The 13,286-nt window shown below is 57.4% G+C and overlaps 2 long non-coding RNA genes across 8 annotated transcripts in view; both read left to right on the top strand.

Annotated features, from left to right (window-relative positions):
- The first annotated feature begins 419 nt into the window (after positions 1–419).
- Positions 420–6,076, top strand: LOC137457064 (uncharacterized). Of its 2 annotated transcripts, none has more exons than XR_010991207.1 (3): positions 420–791; positions 2,039–2,149; positions 5,327–6,076. It is a non-coding gene; the product is annotated as an uncharacterized lncRNA (long non-coding RNA). The 2 variants fall into 2 exon arrangements; XR_010991208.1 differs by lacking the exon at positions 420–791 and adding an exon at positions 828–1,139.
- Positions 6,077–10,209: 4,133 nt separating this feature from the next.
- The window catches only part of LOC137457025 (uncharacterized), a 28,207-nt gene continuing 25,130 nt past the window's right edge, over positions 10,210–13,286 (top strand). For 5 of the 6 annotated variants that reach the window (XR_010991203.1, XR_010991202.1, XR_010991199.1 and 2 more), the window contains exons 1-2: positions 10,664–10,747; positions 11,988–12,066. This is a non-coding gene — a long non-coding RNA (uncharacterized lncRNA). Of the gene's footprint in view, positions 10,252–10,663; positions 10,748–11,987; positions 12,067–13,286 lie in introns of those variants that run through there. The other variant, XR_010991200.1, reaches the window with a different exon arrangement.

Here is a 13,286-nt window from a genome sequence, read left to right as displayed (position 1 = left end):
GCTTAGGCTTCTGCTCGAGCTCTTCCCAGGCAGGAGCTTCAAACCTGCTGTCTCAGACTGTGAGCTGTGAGGCAACTCCAGCAGCAGCGGCTGGCTCCGGGCTGTGCTGAGGTCTTTAGAAGAGGAAAGAGGGCTCCCGGAGACACGGAGAGGGTCAGAGGGGATCCGACCCGACTCAGAGGCTTTCGCCAGGTTGCCTGAGAGGGCGACGCGGCCGGGGGCGCTCCCGGAGAAGCCGCCGGAGATTTAACCCCCGGCGGCAGCAGCAGAGGCTCTCAGGCTGCGAGCTGCAGGCAGCAGCCTGGGCCCCGCTTGCGGCCTGGAGAGTGGGGTAGGAGGGAGGGGCGTGGTCAGGCCGCTGGGCGCGCCAGGCCATTGGTGCGAGAGGGAGGGGCGTGGTCAGGCCGCTGGGAGCGCCAGGCCATTGGTGCGAGAGGGAGGGGCGTGGTCAGGCCGCTGGGAGCGCCAGGCCATTGGTGCGAGAGGGAGGGGCGTGGTCAGGCCGCTGGGAGCGCCAGGCCATTGGTGCAGGCAGGCTGACAGGCACAGGGAGAGCAAACAAAGACTGAGTGTACTCGAGGGGCACCTTGTGATTTAGCTGAGTTGGAGCCCAGCGAGTGGGTTGTGAGGTACCCCAGAGGCTCCTCGCAACTACCTAACCCTAAAGCTAACCCTACAACTCCCTGCAAGGAGGTTGTAGCCAGGAGGGGGTTGGGCTCTTCTCCCGGGCAACCAGCACCAGAACAAGAGGACACAGTCTCAAGCTGTGCCAGGGGAAGTTTAGGCTGGAGGTGAGGAGAAAGTTCTTCACCGAGAGAGTCGTTTGTCATTGGAATGTGCTGCCCAGGGAGGTGGTGGAGTCCCCATCCCTGGAGGTGTTCAGGAGGGGATTGGATGTGGCACTGGGTGCCATGGTCTGGTCATGAGGTCTGTGGTGACAGCTTGGACTCGATGATCCTTGAGGTCTCTTCCAACCTTGGCGATACTGTGAGACTGTGAGGCTGTAATCTGAACAAGGCGAAGCTGAGCTGCTCCCTGTGCCAGGGAAGTACTCAGTGCTGCCACCGCGTGTGTAATGCTCGGCACTGCAGTTGTGCACCAGCGCATACTGCCCCGTTGGCGCTCATGGCTGCCACCGCGTGTGTAATGCTTGGCCTGAAAGGACGTCCTGGGAATTGGGGTGGGGGTGGGGGGGCATGGATTTGGGGGTCTCTGAGGGGGGATTGTAGGGTCCAGACAGGGTCCAATGGGTTTGAGGGTGTCCGGAAGGGTCCTTATGATTTCAGAGAGCTTCGTCTGGGGGTGTCAGGGTTTTGGGGGGATCCCTGGGGGGTCCCGAACGGGAACATTGCAGGGTCAGAAGGACGAGCTGGGTAACGGGTTGGGGGGGGTGGCAAAGATTTGGGGGGCTCTGGGGGGTGATTTGGGGGTCCAGGCAGAGTCCAAATGCTTTGAGGATGTCTGGCAGGGTCCTTACAATTGCCTAGGGGCTCGTATGGGGGTGTCACTGTTTTTGGGAGGGCATGGGGGGTCATGAATGGAATTGTAGTGTGCCAAAAGGGATGAGCAGGGAAGAGGGTGGGAGGGGCATGGATTGGGGGGTCTCTGGGGGGTGATTGGGCGGTCGAGGAAGGCTAAAAAGTGTTTGAGGCTGTGCAGAAGGGTCTCTGCCATGTGGGAGGGGCTCATATGGGGGTGTCAGGTGTTGGGAATTGTGTCCCCCGGGCTGGATGATTGAAGATGAGAAACTGCCAGGAGAGATGGAATGGGAAGCAGCTGCAGTGCCTTAATTAGCAACTCCTGTAGCTGAGATCAGAGTCACCTGTGCTGCCTTGATAAGCATTGCCAGCCAGGAAGGAGCAGAGGAGGTTAACCACTGCCCTGCAGCCAGAGCAGAGCTTCGAATGCAAGCTGCATGCAGGCAGGAATTAGTCTTGGGGGCTTGCTGCCATGGGCAGGAGCTCCTGACCTGGGCGCTCCCTAACCCCCTGCTTGAATTCCACCCTCATGGCTGTGGGTGCTGCACTGTGCCCCACAGCGGCAAATGGTGACCCCGATGTGATGTGAGGAGCCAGGAGCTACAGGAGAAGCAGAAGCAGCAAGTTTCGTCTCTTCCAGCTGAGCTTCGGACAAAGCCCCAGGTTGAGAGGTGAGAGACTGCAATCTGCACTAGAAAGGGAACAGCGGCTTCGGCTGGAAGCTTGTGCTGCTGAGTTACAGACCCCAGAGACCCCCCCCCCAAACCCTGACAACCCCAGAGGAAGCCCTCCCAAATCGTAGGGACCCTTCCTGACACCTTCAAACCCTTTTCAACCAGCCAGGGCCCCCCCACAGCCTCCCAGAGGCCCCCAAATTCATGCACCCCCCCCAGCCCAGTTCCAATCCCGTCTCTTTTAATCCGCTGCCATCATATTCAGCCCCCCCAGGCTGCCCCCAAAACCCTAACACCCCCAGACGATCCCCTATGGAATTCTAAGGACCCTTCTGAACACGGTCAAACACTCTTTAGCCTGCCTGGATCCCCCAAATCAGCCCCCAGAATCCCAGATCATTGCCACTCCCCAATCCGTTACACTGCTCGTCCTTTTGCCGCTGCAACGATCACATTCAGACCCCCCCAGCGACTCCCCCAAAACCCTGACATCCCCAGACAAAGTCCTCCAAAATGGTAGAGGCCCTTCCGGATGCCCTCAAACACTTTTGATCCTGCCTGGACCCCAAATCGCCCCCCAAATCTTTGCCACTCACCCAACCCATTACCCACTTGTCCTCCTGACCCTGCAACGATCCCATTCAGGACCCCCCAGAGATTCCCCCAAAACCCTGACACACCCAGACGAAGCCCTGTGGAATACTAAGGACACTTCTGCACACCCTCAAACCCTTTTTAACCTGCCTGGACATCCCAGTCAGCCCCCAGAGTCCCCCGAATACATGCCCCTAGCCCCCAAACCCAGTTCCCACCTCGTGCCTTTTGGCACACTACAATTCGCTTCTATGACCCTACACAACCCCCCGTAAACTCTGATATGCCCAGACGAAGCCCTACAGAATACTAAGGACCCTTCTGCACTCCTTCAAACACTTTTTAACTAGCCTGGACTTTACAGTCTGCCCCCTGAAACCCCCGAATACATGCCCCCCCTCACCCCCCAAAACCCAGTTCCCAGCTCGTCCCTTTTGGCACACTACAATTCGCTTCTACAACCCTTCATGCCCCCCCCCCCCCGCAAACCCTGAAACCCCCAGATGAAGCTCTACAGAGTACTAAGAACCCCTCTGCATTTCTTCAAACACGTTCTAGCCTGCCTGCATATCCCAGTCAGCCCCCAGAGCCCCCCGTACCCATGCCACCCCCCATCAAACCCAGTTTCCTCCTCGTCCCTTTTGGCACACTACAATTTGATTCTACGACCCTTCATGACCTCCCCAAAACCCTGACACCCCCAGACGAAGCCCTACAGAGTACTAAGAACACTTCTGCACACCCTCAAACCCTTTTTAGCCTGCCTGGACCTCCCAGTCAGCCCCCAGAGACAACCGAATACATGCCCCCCCCCCCCCCCCCCCCAAACCAAGTTCCCACCTCGTCCATTTTGGCACACTACAGTTTGCTTCTATGACCCTTCACGACCCCCCCAAGACCCTGACACCCCCAGAAGAAGCCCTATGGAGTACTAAGAATATTTCTGCACACCCTCAAACCCTCTTTAACCTGCCTGCATATCCCAGTCAGCCCCCACAGCCCCCCGTACCCATGCCCCCCCTGCCCAAACCCAGATCCCAGCTCGTCCCTTCTATCACACTACAATTCACTTCTACGACCCTTCACGACACCCCCAAGACCCTGACACCCCCAGAAGAAGCCCTACGGAGTACTAAGAATACTTCTGCACACCCTCAAACCCTCTTTAACCTGCCTGCATATCCCAGTCAGACCCCACAGCCCCCCGTACCCATGCCACCCCCCCCCCCCCCAAACCCAGTTCCCACCTCGTCCCTTTTGGCACACTACAATTGTATTCTATGACCCTTCACGACCCCCCCAAAACCCTGACACCCCCAGACGAAGCCCTACGGAATACTAACGACACTTCTGCACACCCTCAAACCCTCTTTAACCTGCCTGCACCTCCCAGTCAGACCCCAGAGCCAACCGAATACATGGCCGGCCCCCCACCAATCCCAGTTCCAAGCTCATCCCTTTTGGCACACTACAATTCACTTCTATGACCCTTCACGCCCCCCCCCAAAACCCTGACACCCCCAGATGAAGCTCTACGTAGTACTAAGAACCCCTCTGCACTCCCTCAAACAATTTCTAGCCTGCCTACACCTCCCAATCAGTCCCCAGAGACCCCGTACCCATGCCCCCCCCCCCAAAACCTAGTTCCCAGCTCATCCCTTTTACCACAGTACCACAGTATCACTTAGGTTGGAAAGGACCTCGAGGATCATCGAGTCCAACCTATCAACACAGACCCCATGCCTAGACCATGGCACCAAATGCCACGTCCAATCTCCCCTTGAACGCCTCCAGGGTCAATGACTCAACCACCTCCCTGGGCAACCCGTTCCAATGATGAATTACTCGCTCGGTGAACAACTTCCTCCTCACCTCAAGTCCAAACCTCCCCTGGCTCAGCTTGAGACTGTGTCCTCTTGTTCTGGTGCTGGTTGCCTGGGAGAAGAGGCCAACTCCCTCCTGGCTACAACCACCTTTCAGGTAGTTGTAGAGGGCAATGAGGTCACCCCTGAGCCTCCTCTTCTCCAGGCTAAACAATCCCAGCTCCTTCAGCCTCTCCTCATAGGGCTTGTGTTCAAGGCCTCTCCCCAGCCTTGTTGCCCTTCTCTGGACACGCTCAAGTGTTTCGATGTCCTTCTTAAACTGAGGGGCCCAGAACTGGACACAGTACTCAAGGTGCGGCCTAACCAAAGCAGAGTACAGGGACACTATGACCTCCCTGCTCCTGCTGGCCACGCTATTCCTAATGCAGGCCAGGATGCTATTGGCCCTCCTGGCCACCTGGGCACACTGCTGGCTCATATTCAGGTGGCTGTCGATCAGCACCCCCAGGTCCCTCTCTGTTTGGGAGCTCTCCAGCCACTCCGACCCCAGCCTATAGCTCTGCATGGGATTGCCGTAGCCAAAGTGCAGCACTCGGCACTTGGACTTGTTGAATGCCATCCCATTGGACTCTGCCCATCTGTCCAGTCGGTTGAGGTCCCTCTGCAGAGCCTTTCTACCCTCTAACTGACTAACATCTGCCCCTAACTTGGTGTCATATGCAAACTTGCTGATGCCTGACTCTACCCCTTCATCCAGATCATCGATGAAGATGTTGAAGAGGACAGGGCCCAGCACTGATCCCTGGGGGACACCACTGGTAACTGGCCTCCAGCTGGATGTGGCACCGTTCACTACCACTCTCTGGGCCCAGCCCTCCAGCCAGTTCCTAACCCAGCACAGAGTGTAATGGTCCAATCTGCCGCAAGAAGGGGCCACTATTCGACCAATTTGATCAGCGGAATCCAACTTTATTGAGCATCAGACACATCTTATATGCAGTTTGCTATAATTATGCCCACTTGGCAACATATTATTGGTTGCTCTCTAAAAGGTTACATCATTGTTTTCACAACTCTGTGGAATTCTTCTATCCGGCCTAATTGCTCTCTTCCCCAGATCTCGCCTCCTCCTTATCTTGCTTGCCTCCCTTCTCAGGGGCAGCTGGACTTCAGCATACCAAGCAATCAGCACTTTCTCACGTCTCTTACGGCACCACTATATTACCAACAGAGAATTCTTCAAGGCCTGAATTGCACAGGCGTTCCTGGGACCAAGGCCCCTCTTGCTCAAAACAATCCTCAACATACTAGTTATTCTAATCTTGCCCTGTTGGTTTAGCCCATCAGTTTTCATGTTCTCTTCATCTATTAATAGCAGAAGAAAGGGCCCCTTGATTCCAGTATTTCTTGCTGTAGTTCAGAGGTAGAGTTGGCTTTCCCTCTGACCTTTTATACTTTTACTTTGTGTTAAGTGGAACCCAAAACTGAACAGGATACTTTGTGTAAAGCTTGAGCAGCCCTTAACTTTCGAATTATTATACTGCATGCACTACTGCTTTGCAACATTCACAGGACTGTGGTGGTGTCAGACAGTTCACTTGCATTTAGCTCCTCAGGGGCCAGGCCTTCCTTTGGGCTGATAGTCTTGGCCAAAGCTGCAATGTTCAGTCCTTGCTGTGAAAGGCAGGAGGTGCTGGCTGGGCAGTTTGCTTTATTTTGTGCCTTTTTGGGGGCGAATCAAAGGGAGTGGGGGGATTGTGGGTGGGCTGGTTCTGCCACGTGGGGCAGGGGGTTGCTGCAGCAGAGGAGCAGGTGAGCGAGGGCTGGGGGCCCCCCCCCTAAAGTGCTGAAAATTCTCCGAGGGGACCACACTATCTTTAAAAGTGTAAGTACTGGGGTGAGGCGAGGCGGAGGCAAACCTCTGGTTTGCAGCTGGAGAGGGAGAGCTTGGAGTGACTGGTGCGTAAGAAAGCTTTGGAAACGACCCCTGTCTGCCCTCTCTGCTTCTAAAAGGCTTTTAGCATTGGAAAATAAAACCCACGTGGGGGCCCGGCTGCTGCCCACGCCCAGGGAGGTGCTCAGTGCTGCCACCCGGTGTGTAACGGCCGGCAGTGCAGCCGTGCCGCGGCGTGTGCCGCCCTGTGGGAACTCAATGCTGCCACCCGGTGTGTAATGGCCAGCAGTGCAGCCGTGCCGCGGCGTATACCGCCCCGTGGGAGCTCAGTGCTGCCACCCGGTGTGTAACGGCCGGCAGTGCAGCCGTGCCGCGGCGTGTGCCGCCCCGGGGGAGCTAATTTCTGCAGCCTAACTGCGCTGAATGCTCGAAAATTCTTAGGGGAAGAGCGGAGAGCTTGACTCGAGCGTCGCTATGGATCCGGCGCCTGCGCCCTAGCCCGGCTCTGCTGGCGCCACAGGGGCAGCGTCCCGGTGGTCGCTATGGATCCGGCGCCTGCGCCCTAGCCCGGCTCTGCTGGCGCCAGGGGGGCAGCGTCCCGGCGGTCGCTATGGATACGGCGCCTGCGTCCTAGCCCGGCTCTGCTCGCGACAGAGGGGCAGCGTCCCGGTGGTCGCTATGGATACGGCGCCTGCGCCCTAGCCCGGCTCTGCTGGCGCCAGGGGGGCAGCGTCCCGGTCGTCGCTATGGATACGGCGCCTGCGCCCTAGCCCGGCTCTGCTCGCGACAGAGGGGCAGCGTCCCGGTGGTCGCTATGGATACGGCGCCTGCGCCGCAGCGGGTCTGGGGACACCTAAAATGGTCTGGGGATATGTAAAGTACTCGTGGGGCCATTTGAAAGGATCAAGGGTCGTGGGAGACAACTGGGAAACAACTGGGAGCATGACCCAGGAATTCCCAGTACCCCCGTCAGCCCCCCATTTCCCTCCCAGAGCCCTTTACAGCCTCCCAGTCCATCCCATTTTCTCCTACACCTTTCCCAGTCTGCGAGGAGACTGGTAGGGGCTGGAAGTTTCTGGGAGAGTCTGGGAGCCATACCTGCAGCACCTGGAGTCAGATCTGGAGCCCTGGGAGACAACTGGAAGCAGCAGGAACCCAACTGGGAGCACTGAGAGTATGTCCCCGTAGCTCCCAGTGCCCCCCTGAGCCCCTCCAGACTGCCCCAAAGTCTCTCCGCAGTCTCTGAGTTTTTCCCAGTGCCATTCAGAGCCCTTCCCAGTACCTCCCAGTTAACCCTTATAGTTCTCCAGTGCCCCTCACTCCCCCCCAGTAACCCTCCACCCCCAGAGTCCTTCCACAGCCTCCCAGTACCTTCTAGTACTTCCCAGTAACCCCCAGTTCCTCCTAGTACCTCCCAGTCTCACATAATCAACCACGTTTGAAGAGACCTCAGATCTCATCAATTCCCTCCTATGTCTGCATCCCTATCCCCTCCTCACAATTAAACCATGGCTCCGGGTGCCACATCCAGTTCTTTTTTGGAACACCTCCAGGGATGGGGACTCCACCACCTCCCTGGGCAGCACATTCCAATGGCCAGTTCCTCTTTCTGGGATGAACTTTGTCCTCACCTCCAGCCTAAACCTCCCCTGGCACAGCTTGAGACTGTGTCCTCTTGTTCTGGTACTGGGTGCCTGGGTGAACAGACCAAACCCCGCCTGGCTACAACCTGCCCTCAGGTAGTTGCAGAGAGCAAGAAGGTCTCCCCTGAGCCTCCTCTTCTCCAGGCTAAGCAACCCCAGCTCCCTCAGCCTTGCCTCACAGGGCTGTGCTCCAGACCCCTCCCCAGCTTTGTTGCCCTTCTCTGGACACCTTCCAGCATCTCAACATCTTTCCTAAACTGAGGGGCCCAGGAACTGGACCCAGAACTCAAGGTGTGGCCTGACCAGTGCTGAGCACAGGGCAGAATGACCTCCCTACTCCTGCTGGCCACACTGTTCCTGATGCAGGCCAGGATGTAGTTGGCCTTCTTGGCCACCTGGGCACACTGCTGGCTCATGTTCAGCTGGTGTCAACCAGCACCCTCAGGTCCCTTTCCAGCCTGGTTCCTCTCCAGCTAGTCTGACCCCAGCCTGTAGCAATGCCTGGGGTTGTTGTGGTAATGTGTAGAACCTGGCACTTGGATGTGTTCAATATCATGCCCTTGGACTCTGCCTGGAGGAAAGCAGAAAGTATGTATGGAAGGTTTCAGGACAGGAAAGAACAACAGGCTGCTGACGACGGAAGAACGGTCTGATGATAAAGAAGAGCTGACTGCAGTAAACAGCCTGAAGTGCGAGACAGAAGGACGCTCGCCTCCGTGCTGGAGAAGCTCAATCCCTCCCAGTCTCCTTCTCATCTTGCAGCGTGGCAGATTTCCCGGAGTGGGAAAGCAGAGCCGCGCTCTCTTTGGTCAGTGCAGTTTAGGTGGGAAGTGCTTCCACTGGCTCCATTGGTCCAGATCACCCCAGTTTGGGCTCTGTTTACTTTGGGGCCATTTGAGCCCATTTAGGATCCTCTTTGGGACTTTTTTCCCAGTTGTTCCCAGTCCCTTCCAGTTTCTTCGGAGCTCTCTCACAGTTCTCCCCAGTGCCTCCCACTTGAGCCTCCACTACCTCTTAGTCTCTACCAGTTTCCTCCCAGTTTTCTTTCAGTCTCTGACAGTTTCCTCCTCCTTCCCTCCCAGATTCCACCTCGTGCCCTCCCAGTCCCTCCCAGTTTCTTCCCAGTCGCTTCCAGTTCTCTGCCAGTCCTTTGGTGGGAGGAAACTGTTGGGACCGGGAGGGCACCGGGAGGAGGCCATTACTGTGTAGTTTGGTAATACTGACAGCTGCAGCTGGTGCTGAGCTAAACAGAATGATCACAGAAGGCTTTTGCTCTGAAGCCAGAGCTGCCTGCTGGCGGAACGAACGTTTTTCTGACAGCTCTTGGAGGAACATTTCTGTACAGGTGTTCCCCAGGGCTCCTCAGCTGCTCAGAACTCAACGTGCTGCCTCGGAGGGGAATAAAACCCATGGAAAGCTGAGCGTGAGGTGACAACGCAGGCACCGCCTCCCCCAGCGTGGCACCGCCTCCCTCCAGCGTGGCACCGCCCCGCTCCAGCGTGGCACCGCCCCCCCAGCGTGGCACCGCCCTCCTCCAGCGTGGCACCGCCCCCCTCCAGCGTGGCACCGCCCCCCCAGCGTGTCACCGCCTCCCCCAGCGTGGCACCGCCCCCCTCCAGCGTGGCACCGCCCCCCCAGCGTGGCACCGCCCCCCAGCGTGGCACCGCCCCCCCAGCGTGGCACCGCCCCGCAGCGTGGCACCGCCCCCCCAGCGTGGCACCGCCCCCCCAGCGTGGCACCGCCCCCCTCCAGCGTGGCACCGCCCCCCAGCGTGGCACCGCCCCCCCAGCGTGGCACCGCCCCCCTCCAGCGTGGCACCACCCCCCTCCAGCGTGGCACCGCCCCCGAGCGTGGCACCGCCCCCCCAGCGTGGCACCGCCCCCCGCCAGCGTGGCACCGCCCCCCTCCAGCGTGGCACCGCCCCCCTCCAGCGTGGCACCGCCCCCTCCAGCGTGGCACCGCCCTCCCAGCGTGGCACCGCCCCCCCAGCGTGGCACCGCCCCCCTCCAGCGTGGCACCGCCCCCCAGCCTGAACCCCACCCCCCAGCATGGCACCGCCCTCAACAACATGGCGCCAGATGCTTTAAAATGGCTCAGTGCAGGGTTGTGGCTGGTAGAAGTTGGAGCTCTTCTGCTGTGTCCCAGGTCAGTGCCAGTCTCTGCTGCTTTGTGGGGTTTCTCTATAGCAGCCGCTGGAGGTGCGCGGGGCTTGGGGGGGGTGGCCACCGGCGGGGCAGCGCGGGGCTTTTGGGGGGGGGGGGGCGTGTCCGGGCTTGGCCGGGCTTGGCCGGTGGGGCTCTGCGGGGGTGGCGGCTGCTGCCTCAACCGTACCCAGAGGCCCCGTGGGAGCTCAATGCTGCCACCCTGTGTGTAATAGCCGGCAGTGCAGCCGTGCCGCGGCGTGTGCCGCCCCGGAGGAGCTCAATGCTGCCACCCGGTGTGTAATGGCCGGCAGTGCAGCCGTGCCGCGGCGTGTGCCGCCCCGGGGGAGCTAATTTCTGCAGCCTAACTGCGCTGAATGCTCGAAAATTCTTAGGGGAAGAGCGGAGGGCGGAGAGCTTGACTCGAGCGTCGCTATGGATCCGGCGCCTGCGCCGCAGCGGGTCCCGTCCCGGTGTCGCTGCCGGCCCGGGACTCCCAGGTGTGTTCCTTCCGGCGTCTGAAGGTGGTCTGGGGCCATCGGCAGGGCTTCTGGGGGTGACGGAGGAGGTCTTGGGGACACCTAAAAGGGTCTGGGGATATGTAAAGTTCTCGTGGGGCCATCTGAAAGGGTCAAGGGTCGTGGAGAGGCAGCTGGGCACCTCCGACGGACCCTTTGGGAGGTCTCTGCAGGCTCCCGTGGGAGCTGGGGGTGTCTCGGGGTGGGTTTGGGTTTGGGTTTGGGTTTGTGCTGCAAACAGCGTTGATAATGACTTAGAGAAAGACACACAAGAGACTCAGTAAGTCTCTTGTATCGTGCTTCTATTCTGGCGCCTGACACAGGTAGGATCATTTCAAAAGAGCTGTGTGTCTTCAGAGAGGTTTGGGCAAACTTTTATACAAAAAGTTATCTGTCTATAATGACAGAGGTCCAGATGCTGCCTATCTATACAAAGCTTATCTATCTAAAAGAGCAGAAGTATACATATCATGCAGGTGTCCTTTATCGTATACAAAAGAGCATCTTGTCCAAGACTAACAGAAGTGAATCACTGACAAATCCTGTTATTCCTTCTCTATCCAAAGGCTGTCTGCCAGCCCCTCTCCCCCTCCCTGCGTTCCAGCATTTCAGCTAACAAGCAGAAAATTCTTATCAACTCTGTGGTTCTGTTAATGAGACTTTTCTGTTCATCAATTCCCCCCTTTCTCACAGCCAACAGTATATTCCTATACTATATTTTCTTAAGGCAAACTTTGGACCCAGGCTTTCTGAGCTATCTTTCCCATGCTGACAATTGTGGAAGTTACTCTCAGATGTAGTCACCCAGTCTGATGCCCCCCAAGTCCAATTCATTGAGGCTTCCCCAAATAAAGGGGTCCTCATTTGGCCTCGAGGAAGTTCAGTGCATATCCAACAGTTAGAGAGATTAGTTTGCAAAGCCAATTCTTGCCTAACGTGTAAGTACATATTGCCTTCCCATCCCTCAATTTCCTTGCTGTGCTGCCAAGATTTTGAGAGGAATTTCTAGGTATTAACTACAGCCAGGGCAATCCTTCAAGTGCCCTAGGAATGCAGTGAAAACCTTTTGGGAATTGTTCCTGCTCTGGTACTCCTCAAGCTATGAGGAGCTCTTCAGGGCAGCTCCAAGGTTAGGTTTGGATTCTCCTGGAGTCGCACACAGAACGAGTCTCACGATTCCAGTGGTCTAATTTCATAGCTGCATTTTCTTCTCTCTGCCTAGGTGAGAGGACGACCTCACTAATCAAGAGAGATAGCCTGAGCTCTGCAGGAACCTTGAACCCAAGCAGCCAGTGCCTTCTGTGAGTACAAGCTGTCCTTGCTCAACGTGGAGGTAGTTGAGAGCTGAAGCCAGACCACACCATAATTCCCTCAGCTTCCTCTTCTGCAGATTAAACAGTCCCAGTTCCTTCAGCCACTCCTCCTAAGGCTTGTTATCCAGACCCCTCACCAGCTTTGTGGCCCTTCTCTGGACTCACTCTCTCACAAGGGGTGTCCTGGGGAACACCACTTGTGCCCGGCCGGCCACCGGCTGGGTTTAACTCTGTTCCCCACCGCTCTTGGGGCCCAGCCATCCATCCTGTTCTGCTGTCCAGCAGTCCCTTTGAAAAAAAATCCATCTGAAAAAAGAAGTAGCAGAGAAGGAAAGCTGAAGCTGCAAAGACTGCAGTCCCCTCAGTTCTGGTTGTAGCCGGGTGGGGGTTGGTCTCTTCTCCCAGGCAAGCAGCGCCAGAACAAGAGGACACAGTCTCAAGCTGTGCCAGGGGAGGTTTAGGCTGAATGTTAGGAAGAGGTTTACAGCTTGGCCAAAGACTCTTCTGATCCCTGTCTTCTGGTCGTGACCAGCAGCGTGCACGGGTGGCCAAGAAGGCCACTGGCAACCTGGCCAGTATCAGGAACAGTGTGGCCAGCAGGAGCAGGGAGGTCATTCTGCCCCTGCACTTGGCACTGGTTAGGGCACACCTTGAGTCCCGTGTCCAGTTCTGGGCCCCTCCGTTTAAGCAAGACGTTGAGTTGCTGGAAGGTGTCCGGAGAAGGGCAACAAAGCTGGGGAGAGGGGTTTGGAGCACAGGCCTGTGAGGAGAGGCTGAGGGAGCTGGGGTTGCTTAGCCTGGAGAAGAGGAGGCTCAGGGGAGACCTTCTTGCTTTCTACGACTCCCTGAAGGGAGGTTGTAGCCAGGTGGGGGTTGGTCTCTTCTTCCAGGCAAGCAGCACCAGAACAAGAGGACACAGTCTCAAGCTGTGCCAGGGGAGGTTTAGGCTAGAGGTTAGGAAGAGGTTCTGCACAGAGAGAGTGATTGCCCATTGGAATGGGCTGCCCAGGGAGGTGGTGGAGTCATCATCTTTGGAGGTGTTCAGGAGGAGACTGGATAGGGTGCTTGGTTGCATGGTTTAGTTGATTAGGTGGTGTTGGATGATAGGTTGGACACGATGATCTTGAAGGTCTCTTCCAACCTGGTCCGGTCCATTCCATTCCATCCCATTCCAATCAACTAAACCACGGCACTGAGTGCCTCATCCA

The sequence above is a fragment of the Melanerpes formicivorus genome, unplaced genomic scaffold (genome assembly GCF_026170545.1).
Source record: "Melanerpes formicivorus ecotype bairdi unplaced genomic scaffold, bMelFor1.0.p_v2 SCAF_158, whole genome shotgun sequence".
Taxonomy (NCBI): Eukaryota; Metazoa; Chordata; class Aves; order Piciformes; family Picidae; genus Melanerpes; species Melanerpes formicivorus.
The sequence above is the reverse complement of the archived record's forward strand: the minus strand, read 5'-3'. Positions and strand labels throughout refer to the sequence as shown.